Source organism: Rhipicephalus sanguineus, chromosome 1 (assembly GCF_013339695.2).
Source record: "Rhipicephalus sanguineus isolate Rsan-2018 chromosome 1, BIME_Rsan_1.4, whole genome shotgun sequence".
Lineage (NCBI taxonomy): Eukaryota > Metazoa > Arthropoda > Arachnida > Ixodida > Ixodidae > Rhipicephalus > Rhipicephalus sanguineus.
Genome location: NC_051176.1, coordinates 135949683 through 135964049, shown reverse-complemented (window position 1 = coordinate 135964049; position 14367 = coordinate 135949683).

Here is a 14367-nt window from a genome sequence, read left to right as displayed (position 1 = left end):
GGCTCCGCCCAAGAGCGCCGGCGGAGTTTTTTTCTTCATTTTTTTCTCTCTGACGTCTGGGCGCAACCACGTGGTCTGTGCCGCCACTTCCGGTCGGCTTGCGTCGTCCTCGTCGAGCGGAGTCGATCGCACTGTGTATCGCGCGTGCTTGAAAACTGCGCGTCGGTTTGGTAATGTTGGGTGTGCACCTCGAACGCCGTAGTGTTTTCATCGCTCTGCCAACCATGGAAGCAAACCTGCGCGCTCGTTTGGAACGAATGACAGCTGAGATCGGTTTCGGCCCATACTCCGATACACCGCCTCGTAAGACGGCACTGGCAGACGAACCCGAAGCGCCGCCATTACCGGACGCCAGCATTGTTATCGGAGACACGCTGCGCCCGTGCCTCGGTCGGTCGTGAGAACGTGCCGACGATGCAGTTCTCAGCTGACGAGGCAACACTCGAACGGCTGCCACTCTCAACGGCAACCGGCGATGGTCAAAAGCACAGAAATATTCACGTTTTCGGCACTGCGCATGGCGAAGAAAACGGAACCACGCAACTACGAGCAGACGAGCTGTCGGTGAGACCGGAAGTGCTAATATTAATGTTTGTTCGGTGTTTTTAACGCGATAACAGAATATAAACATACATATTATCTACTTATTGAACTCAAAATTAACAACGAAAGTAATAATGAGGGTGTTATCGTAATTATAACATCAGCCAATGGTGGAACTGCCGACAATCGCGTCATATTTTGCGGACTAATACATCATTTGTCGAGAGAAGAGGGAGCGATTTTCAGCTGATTTTGAGAATTTATTGTAAATTCCAGGCCGTGCGCATCGCTGTAATATTTGGCTCGCGTGTTCTCGGGAGCCTCGACTACCGATCGGCAGCGCTTTTTGAGCATGCTCGAAAAGTGTTGCAGGGCCCCTTTAAACACAATAAGATAACACAGAATTGACTAGAGTAACAAAGAAGTATTGAAAGTAAGTGGGCCTTGATCGATGTCATATATGTAGCCTTGGAAACAGACGAAGGGCTTGAGGTGTGCTTCTTGCCTGTTTCTGGCACTTAATTTGCAATATATGAGTACAATACACAGTGAAAAAAATTCTATTCTATATCATGAGCTGTGTAGTGCACGTAGGTACTATGATTTATCACAAATGTATGACTAAACTAGATACCCTCTATATTAGTAGGCCTGGAGTTTGAGGACGCAGCTTTTCTGTAGGTAGTGGCTAATAAAATTTTAAAGGATAGGTATCAGCTGTGCATGAACGACAAGTGATATGCTAATATAATGCCCTAATAAATAGGACTTTTCATAGTGCATGCATCAGAAATAATATGATGACTGTGTATGTTATACTTCGAGGAAAACTACCAAATGAACAATGAATATGTATACAGGGTGTCCCAGCTATCTTTAGCCAAGTGTTAAAAAATAGAATATTAGAGGCAGGCGAGTGAAATGACTTGCAAATTGCTGACAGCCACCTTGCGCACTACAGACAATTTTTTGTGTTGTAATTAACTAATTTGTTAATTAGGACGATTTAACTAAATTGCTAAATATGAACATTAGGCAAGAAATGCTGCTTGCAAAGTTCGAGAGCGCCTTCAGAAACCCCAATTGCATTATTTCCGATAAAGAAAGTCTCACGTATACCATTTTTTCCAAGCTTCAAAGAAAGCCCGCGAAATACAAAAAGAACCACGTGACTAGCACGCTCGCGCGCCGTGAGGATGCTGCCCTCAGCCGTGGTTTGAGCGAACGAAATCAGCTGCGGCCGCGACTCGGCGTCTCCGTTGCAGCGGTAGGCCGATAAGTTAAAGGTGGTTTCTTGGCCCGCGCTCGCTACAACTTGCACCGTCACGCGCGCAGCTGGCTGGCAACGGGCCAAGAAACCACCGCCCACTTATAGGCCTACCGCTGCAACGGAGCCGGCGAGTCCCGGCCGCAGGTGATTTCGTTCCTTCAAACCTCGGCTGAGGGCAGCATTCTCGCGGCGCGCGAGCGCACTAGTCACGTGGTTCTTTTTGTATTTCGCGGGCTTTCTTTGAAGCTTGGAAAAAATGGTATACGTGAGACTTTCTTTATCGGAAATAATGCAGTTGGGGTTTCTGAAGGCGCTCTCGAACTGCAAGCAGCATTTCTTGCCTAATGTCCATATTTAGCAATTTAGTTAAATCGTCCTAATTAACAAATTAGTTAATTACAAGACAAAAAATTGTCTGTAGCGCGCAAGGTGGCTGTCAGCGATTTGCAACTGATTTCACTCGCCTGCCTCTAATATTGTATTTTTTAACCCTTGGCTAAAGATAGCTGGGACACCCGGTATATGAACACACACACACACACATACACACACACACATACAGTTATTATTGCACATGATGTCTGTCACAGATTCCAATGCTAGTGTACCTGCTACTCAGGTATTCTCAAAAGAAAGAGCATTGAAAAGTGCATGGACATAAAACGAACTTAAATGTCTCTAAAGTTTGTGAAAATTCAGCTAGTCAGCAGCCTTATCTACCCAGCCTAAGAATGTAACAAAAAACACACAAACAAAATAAAACTGCACAAAAAAGAACATAAGTTAGGCGTTGTCGTTGAGCTTGTCGAGAATCTTCAGCAGATTACTCCTTGCCCAGCAACGTGGAAAACTCTCTTCCTTGTGGAGTAAACTTTGAATTAGTCCCAATGTTTGGGCGAAAGCAGACGGGTAGGTAACATCCTTTATGTTATGTACGGTCAAACACCAGAAAAGTGCCTTCTCAAGCCTGCAATCATCTTTCAGGGTAACACGCTCGTCCTCAGCACAAAAAATAAGCTTTGTTGCCGAGCTCCAAACAATCATGGGCCCTGGCAACCCATGGACATCTGCAAGATACTGGAAAAAAGTAATAAAAACTAATATATGTTTTATGTTCTGCACAGCACATCTTTATACAAAAAGCTAACAATTCAAATGTAGTGGATGGATGAATGCCAGCACTAAAATATTACAAGCTTTATATGCAAAACCGCGCATAAATTGAGATTTTTATGGGCGTGGTTTATGCCACAAAAAATAAAGCAGTTTCAGCAACCCCGATAGACAGCTATACGTGCCACTGCTTGAAATTTTGCTAATGCATTCAAGGCAGCCACAGATACAATGTCAGATCTCACAAGTGTATAAGCAAGCGTTTCTTTGTGTCTCGCACGCAATGTTCATATCATATATCTGTTCCATGAAAATGGGTAAAAACAGCAGCCAAATGAGTGTACTGAGACCGCAAGTTATGGAAAGCAGAGCCTTGGCTTGCTTCAATAGTAGGCTGAAGCCACCTCTCAGTGATGACATATCATAGGTGGTGACAGATGGCATGTTTCTTGGGCATGTCCTTTTGCACTAAACTTGAGTGCTGTAGTGTCACGCTCACAGGGAAAACCTGGAAATACCTGGTAACTGTTTCTGTTAGGAAATGGAAGAACCACAGGACAATCAAAAAGGCCCGAATGGATTGCCTACATTGACTTACATGATTGCTTATGTGTGTACGCCTTTGTGCATACAGATGTACTTGAACTATCTTAAACTATTTTAAACAAAGGAATTGATTGGACCCTATTCAATGGCAGAAAAGGAACTCTGCTACAAAAAAGGTGGACGTAGCGACAGAGTCCACATTGAAAAAACTAAAGGCCATGTCCACACTAGGATACACAGCAGTTCCCAGTCATCATGTAAGGTGGCTACACATAGGCTAATTATCAATATTCTTTGCAGCCCCAAGGAAGCAAACTTCAATCTACATGGATGTTCTAATACTGAAATTTGACATATAATCTTTCGTTGAGTGAATGATACAAATTACATTAAAAGTCAATGTCAGGGTACTTTAGCAGACTCAAAGGGCCCACTTTGTGTACACAGATGCATGCAGTGAATGGTGCTGTTGTATATAGACTAATATCACAACTTTGCAGGTCATTTCGGCTGTCAATGCACACGTCTGAGAGTGGTGCAACCACCTGCTTATTGAATATTGTCTTTCTTTCATTGAAATTAAAGCTCTTTTGCAGAAAAACATTCCTTGTATTCAAAAGTATTTTGTGTTTGCATACAGCATAATTGGGCGTAAAATTACCCTGAATATCTCCTTTAAACGTGGTCTTGACAAACATATGTATTTGTTGTCTGGTGAGACTAGAATAGCTTTTTTTTTTCATATGCTGCGCCGAAAATTGCTGCATAATTGTGACAAAATTATCGTGCGAAAGAAAATTCTTCAATGGAATGAGTTAGCTATAGACTTAATTGTAATTTATCAGAAACAAATATCTAAGTTTTATCTGTTGCAGTACTTAAACGCAGATAAATAGTTACGTTGTTTACGAACGTTTTACGATAGTCATGCAAGTACAATACTGATTCCGTTTTTGAGCAATATATGAGAGATAGATCCGCTTCAGGTGCACAATTGCAGATGCTGCTTGATATCGTTCGTCATTCGCGAACCACATAATAGTGAGCAACAGTGTTTCGCTTTCTGACAATTTGCGACCTTCATGCATTTCGAAGAAAAGGTCCGAGCAAGAGGCTCTTCCAATGCGCGTTTCACAGATCTATAGAGACTCGTTAGGAGCGGTGCTTTGTTTATAACAGCACAACACAAGATTGGGAGCATCGAAATAAACTCACGCAGTCGTGCATGGTTCACGGGGCAGTGCCCGCAGTAGGAGCACCAGGTAACTTGATGTGGCACGCCTGGTTCCCCTGGCTGGCGGCTGTACGCGAGCAATCTGATGCACTCACACTCACATCGCACTGACACACTTTGCACTCACACGTGCCATCATAACTGCACGGTCCTCTCTGAATGCCTTTGACGTCGGTCGAGGTGTACATCCCACGCAGCACGGCCTGATCGGCACTGCCGAAACGTTGAAGCACGCCAAGACGATCGCGGGACCGAATTCTCAACGAAACCAGAGACCACGCAAGGAGCGGGCGCAAAAGAGACGGACACCGCTCGACGCGCATGGGAGAGAGAACTGTAGGGGGGATAAGTCAGCAGCGTGAGCAGGGAGAGAACGCGATCAAAGGTGAAAACTTCCTTCGCACGTTGAGTTTGTAGACGTCGCGGGCGTTGTTTGCGTGACAGTTTTGCGTATTCACGAGTAAACAGAAACAAAGGCACGTCTACAATACGAACTTGTATACTTTAAACAAAAACGGTGCGAGGCGAACGAGGCAGCATGAGGCGACTGACGTAACTCGGCACGGCCGCTGCGTTTCCAACGCACGTGCTTCGCACGAAATCAGATATGATTGGCAAGGTCAGGGAGGCGCTGGATGTATTGGCTGTATGCTGTATCTCGAGTTCACCGGCCGCATCCGGCGCCAACACAGGAAACACTACACGACGTCAACGAGCCCTCTGTTTGAAAAGAGGGCTCCTGAGAAAACAGCAACTTCGCGTTCCGCTTGTAGCCTTTACGCGGCGCGCACGACTGCAATATTTGGCTGAGCAGTTCATAGCCGTGTCAGATTTCCGCAGGATGCGTTTTTTCAACAAGCCCAAGGGGTGCTTCATGACCCCTTTAAGTACAAAACAAACAACCTTACACAGTCATGCTTTGTCATCTAAGAACATTTCCAACAAAGCTAAGTCTTCGCGAGCGACAAACATCGCAACAGCCCATATTCACTCACGACTCCGAGCGTAGGGCTAGCTGGGCGGACGCCGCTCGCAATCAAGCGCGGGCTCATCGTCAAGGGCTTATTCTTGTCAATACGGTAAAAACGTGTACTCTTTCATGACGTGTTTACATGCGCAATTGGGGGGGGGGGGTTATTCTTAAAAGGAAGAAGGAAATGAAAATGAAAATTGGGTGTAGAGTGCACGATAACTGTCTCTCAAGTGAGGACACCTCAACCGATACACTCACGGGGGACTGGGGATTGAAGGGACAGTGAGAGTGAAAAGAGATGGTAAAAGAAGAAAAAGAAAGGTATGAGTTAAAAACAAAAAAAGGAAAAAAAACAAAACAAAAAAGTGGGGGGGGGGGGCAGGAGAACGGGCGTCCGAGTCACCGTGGTAGGCGGCTAGAAAATTCGTTCGACTAGGCCGGCATCCTCGAGAAAAGCGAGTAGGGCCGCAAGGGCTGATCGGCGACGGTGCACGTGGCCGGTGGGATGGAGCAAGTCCTATAGGGTCGCACACGGCAGTCCGACGAGTCGGTACTTCATGACGAGCCGCTTCCGCGCAGTGTTGAGAGAAGGGCAGTCAAGCAATAGGTGGCACAGGGTTTCGATCGCGCCGCAATCGGTGCAGTTCGGTGCAGCGGCGCCGCGAAGACGATGCCTGCGTTCCGCGGGCCACACTGAACCGGTCCTCAGGGCAAGAAGAAGCGCGCGCTCGCGGCGAGTGAAACCAGTGGCTGGGATGGCAGGAGGGGGGTGTCCGGCGGCGACCCGTGCGTCCGGATGCTCGCGCACCAGCTCTCGGCGAAGGTTGTTGCGTGCTGAGTCGAACGAGCTGGCGTAATCTGTCAGCGAAGTCTCGGCGGAGTGTGCTCGTTTTGCGAGCTCGTCTGCAGCCTCTTTGCCCGCGATGCCGACGTGTGAAGGGAGCCACTGAAGGACCACGTCACAGCCTCGTTCCTGGAGGGCCAGCAGGCTGAGAGCGGCGCGCTGAGCAAGAAGGGGGCCTCGTTCCTCCCTCGCGAGCTGGCGCAGGGCAGGTTTCGAGTCGCAGAAGATTGCTGCGCTAGAGACGGCCGGCGAATTGCGCAGGAGGTCTGCAGCCAGCAGGAGCCCGACTAGCTCAGCTGTTGTTGAGGATGCACAGTATCGCAAGCGGCACTGTCGTTCCGAGCTGAGCTGAGGCGCTATGCAGGCGGCCGCGGCTGAGCGATCCTGCAGGACGGACCCATCGGTGAACACTTGCGTCCTCCTGAGCAATGGCACTGAGGGGGGTGTGGCGTTTGGATCGAATGCCCGGCAGGTGCAAGTTCACTCGAAGGGGCACTCGACGGTGAGGAGGTGGCCAGCGCGAAAGGCGTTCGGGATCGCCAGCCACAACACCGTCGTACACGTCGATAAGTTGGCCGACACGTGAGTTTGGCACAGCACGTAACCGCGAGAGGAGTGGACCTGCATCAGGCGCTCGGTGGAGACGCTGCAAGTGGCACAATGCGCGCAGGTCCGCCGTGAGCGACGCAGGCCACGCACGAGCCTCCGCGGGGGTCTCGGCCACACGAGAGCCACGAGGCATTCCGTGACACATGCGGATGACTCGGCGGTGGTCCTGGTCGATCAGTCGCCACTGTGGCGCCTGGAGTTTGCAGATCGGCAGTGCGTAGTGGATGGGAGACAGAGCCATCGCCTCGTAGATGGTGCAGGCGAAGGCAGCGGGGCAGCCGTTGCCGCCTGCGAGTAGCTGGCGATTCCACGCGACGCGTCGTCTGGCGTACACGTCGCACCGCCGGGAACCATCGGAGGCGATTGTCTATCGTCAGGCCGAGGTAGCGGACGGTGCTACTCCAAACTATTGGTGCACCATCCAGCTGAAGGCACGGAAGACGTCGTCGGGCTTCAGCACGGGGGTGGACGACTAGGGCCTCGGTTTTCGGCGCCGAGATCGTGAGGCCGATGTTTCTCACGAAGGCGGCCACACATTGGAGGGCCTCCTGCATGCAAGCGCGCACCACCGAGCACTTTCGGGTCGGTCCACGCACATACAATGCGACGTCATCAGCGTACACCACTGCGCGAACAGGGAACACAGCCGTTTCTGGTAGGCACTTGACGAGCGGCGCGAGTACCAGATTAAACAAAAACGGGCTGAGGACGCTGCCCTGTGGGACGCCACAGCTGACAGATCGCGGCGCACTTGTCGCCCCGCCCACGCGCACAGTAAACGTTCGGTCAGTGAGGAACGCCTGAACGTAGTTCAAGAGTTTGCCCTCATCAACACCTAGCGCGCGCACGGCACTGAGGATAGACGAGTGAGGGAGCGAGTCGAACGCTGACTTTATGTCAAGGAGGAGTAGGATGGCCATTTCTCCATCGTGAAGGGCTTGCTCGAGGGTGCTCACGACTGCAGCAATGCAGTCGATGGTCGCGCGATGTGGCCGGAATCCACACTGCTCTGGTGGGAAAGCGTTGCGCACCTCCGCGATCCACTGTAGCCGGCAAAGAACCATCTCCTCCATAGTTTTGCCCGCCACAGAAGTGAGGGAGATGGGCCTGTATGACGTCACCGAACGCGGCGGTTTGCCTTGTTTGAGGACAGGGATCACAATCGCGGAACGCCATTCTTCCGGGAGGACAGCACTGGAGAAAACTCTGTTGAATGCATCCAACAAGAGTGGGCGCTGGGAGGCATCCAGGTTACTCAACAGCTGATGAGTGATTTTGTCCACTCCAGGGGCGCTGCGCTTGCGCTTTCTGAGGACCCGTTCCAGTTCGTAGAGGGAGAAGTCCTCCTTGCATAGAGAGCGAATGTCAGCTGAGGTGATGGGATCCACGGGAGGGAGCGGGGGTGCGGCGTTTGTAGTGACTCCGCCAGCGCTCCCCGCTCTAGGAGGGGAAGGAGGCGCGAAAGAGGCGGCAAGCAGTTCAGCAAGCTCCCTTTCAGTGATGCCCTGCGCGGCGACGGTCTCGATGTGAATAGCAAAGGTGGGAGAGAAGCGAGCCGGCTCGCCGAGACGGCCGTTCGCCCGATGCCGCTGTTTACCTGCGAAATGATCTTCCATCGCGGCTCGATATCTCGCTAGTGGTTCCGAAACGGGCGTCGCCTTGCAGAAATAGCACATTTCAGGCATCATTTTATTCAATCATGAATTATTTCATATCAGAAACAAAGTTTATCCAATCTTTTTCATGAACGCCAACGGCGATATCCGCAAACGCCAGGGCGATCGGGGCCATCGCAGCGGTGAGGAATGAACCAGCGGCATGGGTGCCACCAGTGGCGTGACGTCACACGTCTCCCGCGCTGCCATTGGCTGCGGCCGCCAGACCGGTACGGCAGCCGCGCGGCTACATTCAGGATGCCCGCGCGCTACGTGCGAATCGTCTCCGCATGCTGTTGGAACCTGTAGGACGTCTGTCGGATGCGGCTGTTGGCGCGAACAGCCCTACGGCGAATCGCATCCAAATTCGCACCATGTGTCCAGGGCCCGTATTCTCGAACGATCGCAAAAGGCGATAGTATCGCGTTTGATGACGTAGAATTTGATGCGTTCAATAAGTAAAAAAAAAACACTTGCCTGTGACGTCATTGTTGCAACTGGCCGTTGGTAATACGAATGTCTCACAACACAGGACTGAGCGCACCGTACGAGCGCAGAGCAACCCGAGTGCGGCGTTTCGAGCGTCTGCTGCTGCTTCTACGCAGTGGCCAGGCTTGGCCGGCTTGGCTGTGGCTACTTGAAATATAAGACGTGTTGAAAGTGCTTTCAACGGCTTTTTGTTCGATATTTAATGCACAGTATAACATTAAAGAATGCAACTTTGCGTGAAACGTATTTTCGTTGAGAGTTTAACACGGCGTACTCGGAGAGTTCAGCTGTAGCGTGCCGCCGCAGCGACATCGTCTCAAGATCTCAACATGTTGCCGGCTCGCGATAAGCCACGCGAGCAACGCACGGTTCATGTTCCTGGACGTTCAAAACCACGAAAAAACACGCGCTGGCAAAGAACGAGTGCTGATAACACCCCAAGGTAATGCTCGATGAACGCTTCGGCGTAAAAAATGCTGCGTATATCCACCGACGATTGAATACTACTAGCTACCGCCTACGTCACTGAAATGCTATACTTCACCACGAACCGACGGTTAACGGTGCCTTCGTTTATTGCAAATATGTCGAGAGCACCGTCGAGCACCATGACGCAAAATTGACGTCGGCGGAATTACCAGACGCGCCCTAACTTTTCCGGTTTGCTCAATAGCCAATCAGCGCGCACCAAAGGCGATACTTTTGCGATTTTCGCCTTTTGAGAATACGGGCCCAGCGCTTACAACGGGCTCTATAAAAGCCGCTCTTCCAGCTTTTGCTTTGACTGTGCTGCGTGGTCCGCGCAGGCCTGCCAATTTTTTAAAGCGAAAGCTTCGAATGGCTCATATGGGGAACCTAAGCTCAAGTTTACGGCGCGACGACAGCACCGCACTGCGGCTCTGGAGAGAAGCTCTGGCGAAACTGGGGGCAGGCGCAGCCGATTCAGCCTGTTTGTCGGCAGCGGGAACGCGCGCGCGTGCGCGTTGCTCAGTCGGTGCGGGGAACTGGGGCGCCGTGCCGACAGCTTGGCACGCTGAACCAAGAGGCTGGCGTGCGAAGCTGCATTCCGCGTTGGCAGAGGCGACCCCGCGGAAGCGAGGTTCGAAGTACTGCTGTACCGTGGCCTGCCTCAACAGTGCAGACAGCACCAAGGCACGCGAATCACGTGTGAAACTGTATCGGTTCCCGGGCATGTCGCACGAGAAATAAAGGCGACAAGCGTGGATCACCGCAGTAAGGAGACTCAAGTATGTCCTAGCTGACATCGCTGTCTCGCCTTCTGTTTTGGCTGTCTCAGTTGATCGCTTTCGTTTGTTTCGACTACCTGAATCAGTACGTAACGCGGCTCATGCACGCAGCGACTACAATAATGATTGCTCGCTGTCTTCTCGCATTCTGAATGTCCAGTTAAGGTTGTAGCTGAAACAACTTTGTGTTTTGATTCCCCGTGTTCGTGAGACCTACCCGTCGCTGTCGAACGTTCACACTCGCGTTATACCTCGGTTAACTTTGCGTGGTTGGTTGAATTCAACTGAACTCAGCACATTGTCAAAAGTTCGGTGCTTGCAATTTACGCGTCGGGAAGGCTGCTTTATCACGCCGGAACGGACGTCTGTGCATTGTTGGGTAACTGGTGTCTCAGCTTGCGACTGCTTCTGCGCAGAGCTGATAGACGGAGCGATCAAGGCGACGGTGAGTGAAGGCAAATTTATATACATATATACAGAGGCGTTACATATTCGGCGCTGGGGCCGACAGCTTATCGGGCTCGCACAGCGGTTCGACGACGACCCGGGATTTCTTCGTTCGCTGTCTCGTTGTCTCTCTCTCTCCGCGCAGCTTGGTTCTTTTATAGCCTCGTTGCATCAGCTGGTGTTGACGCGGTTGCGTCAGACCATCGCCGGAGTTACCGGGGATTGCGTAAAGACTCCCGCCTCGTTGCATCAGCGGGTGTTGACGCTGGTTGCATCAGACGTTTTACCAGCTTGAATGCCTTGTCGAAGCAAGGAAGTTTTGGTTGGGAGCCCTGGCATAACAGCACCCCCGCCGCCAGACAATGCGCCGGAAAGACGAGCTGCTTCCACGTGGCTCGGATGCCGGGCGCGCTCGTTCGCCAGGTCCATCCAGGTTCACCTCCAGGGCCATGGGGACATTTGGCTCCACGCTTCGTTCCGTGAACAGATCCCAGTCGCCAGGCCGGATCCCGGCTCCAGTGGCTTGTCGCAAAGATGTGTCGACTTGCTTTGCTCGTCTCTTCTGACGATCTTTCGTATCAGCACTTGTTGATCGTTCTGCAACTTGTCAAGAACGGTCCGACAACAGACAACACACGACACAAGCAAGTGCCCTCGGTCACCCGACAGAACACCAGACCTAAATAGAATAAATATTCCTAACTACGTTTCTGTCGAAATTTGTTCCCTCTATATCAAGAGGCACATGTGAGACACCAAAACTCTTAAAGCAGAACTCAAAATATTACACGTGTAACAAACGCAATGAAACAGAATTCAAAATAATGTTGGCCCCTTGAGATCACTCAGGACGGAAGCGCTCAGCTGAGGCCGCAATGAGGACAAAATTTTGCCCCAATTTGCCAGCGAAAACCGAAAGGATAGCCGAAGACGGCACTGATTAGAACGCGCGACTCAGTGCGTCTGCGTTCGCGTTTAGCTTTCCTTTCTTGTAACGAACGTTCAAGTTGTGCTGTTGGAGTATCATGCTCCACCTAATAACCGGCCGCTTTTGGACGACATGTTATTCAACCAGGTTAGAGGACAGTGGTCCGTTTCGACCACAAACTTGGAACCGGAGACGTAACAGGCCAGCTTTTGAACGGCCCACACGAGGCAGGCACATTCCTTTTCAGAGGTACTATATCTTCCCTGCAGCTCAGTTTTCGGCTTAAATACAAAACTGGTCTTTCGTGACCAGTGTCATCTTCCTGGCACAATATAGCTCCCATTCCGCGATCACTCGCGTCGCACTGAATGATAAAGCCCTTGGAAAAGTCGGGTGCCATGAGAACGGGTTTTTCGCTTAAGGCTTGTTTAAGCTTGCAAAACGCATTCTCTTTCTCCGAGTCCCATGTCACTTTAACTGGCTCCGACTTTCGAAGTGCGTCAGTTAGAGGGCTGGCAATGGTAGAGTAGTTTTGCACATAATGCTGATAGTATCCCGCTAGCCCTAAGAAAGCCCTTATCTCAGACTTGGTGGTTGGTCGTGGATAGTTCACGACGGCGGCTACCTTGATCTCTGAAGGTCGACGCCGGCCACGCCCCACAACGTGTCCCAGGTAAGACACCTCGCCGCATCCTAGGTGACATTTAGCAGGTTTCGCTGTAAGACCCGCTTCTTTCAACTTGTTCAGCACGACTCGTAAATGTTCGACGTGTTCTTCCCAGTGTTCGAGAAGATGGCGACATCGTCGAGATACGGCAGTGCGAACTCGGACAGGCCATTAAGAACGCGGTCCATTAGACCCGAAAAGCAATAAGGCGCATTTTTCAGTCCAAAACTCAGCATAAGGGGACGATACGTTCCGAATGGAGAAACGAACGCGGCGTAGCGGCTAGCACGCTCGGTAAGAGGGACCTGCCAATAACCTCGCACGAGGTCTAGCGTGGAAATGTAGTTTGACTTTGACACTGTTTCCACCTCTAGATTTGGTATCGGATAGGTCTGGTCTCGAGTTATGGCGTTAAGGCGCCGATAATCGATGCATGGCCTAGGATCCTTTCTCGGCACTTGAACCAATATTAGAGGAGATGTATAGTCACTCTCACCCGGTACTATGACTCCCAACTCAAGCATTCTATCGATCTCATCTTTCATGATCTTCTGCACAGGGGAACATCGATATGGCTTACTACGGATTGGTTCCTCACATTAGCTCGATGTCGTGCTTAATAACCGTCGTTTTTCCGGGACGGCTGGAAAACACGTCTTTAAACTCAGAAACAATCCTCTCAAGTCCTCCTTCTGGACTTGACTTAACCTTGGCTCCAGGTTCAACTGTTCCAACATCACCTCTGAACCCCTTTCGCTTACATCGCTAGAAGTCAGAATTTCTGCTCCTTCCTCCTCTGAAGCATTCAAAGCAGATTTACGACCGCCTGACGTTGAACGTACGGTTTCATCAAGTTGCTGTGATAAATTTTGTTAGACCGCTTTCCTAATTTCACTTCGTAGTTGGTATCGGAAAGCTTCGATATTACTTAGCGGGCCCTCCCAATGAACCTCAGCTTGTTCTTCTTGGAAGGCCGCAGCAACATTACCTGACTTCCCACTTCGAAGGTACGTTTTTTTGCTGATTTGTCGTAGTATTCTTTCGACAATACTTGCGCTGCCTTCATGTGGCTCTCCACAAGATCTTTTGTTTTTCCGAGCCTCTGAAGGAGGTCGAGAACATAAGCAACTACATTCGGGTCCTCATCATATCCCTCCCAGGATTCGCGTAGCATTCGCAAAGGTGTTCTTAAGCTCCGGCCATATACAAGCTCTGCGGGACTAAAGCCAGTGCTCTCATGAGGAGCAGACCTCAAAGCAAACATAGCGGGAGGAATACATGCTTCCCAGTCGCATTTGTGCTCATAACAAAGAGCTCTCAGTATACGTTTCAGAACTGAATGCATACGCTCTACCGGATTAGATTGTGGGTGATGGATCGAACTGTGCACCACCTTGATTCCACATTTATCCAAAAAGGTAGAGGTAAGGCAACTGGTGAAGACGCTGCCATTGTCGCATTGAATTTCAGAAGGAAATCCGACACGCGCGAATATCGAGAGCAGAGCGTCCACGACGTGAGGAGAATTGAGCTCCCTAAGAGGTACCGCTTCTGGAAATTTCGTTGCCACACAGAGGGCAGTCAGGATGTATCGACAACCTTGCCTTGACTGCGGCAATGGCCCAACAATGTCGATAACTAGGCGCCGAAAAGGTTCTGTTATAACTGGCACAAGCTTCATGGGCGCCTTCCACTTGTCCGTGGATTTCCCCACCCTCTGACAAGTGTCGCAAGAGCGCACAAAGTCTTCGGTATCTTTCCAGCATTTCGGCCAGTAAAACTCAAGGGAAATCCTAGCCTTG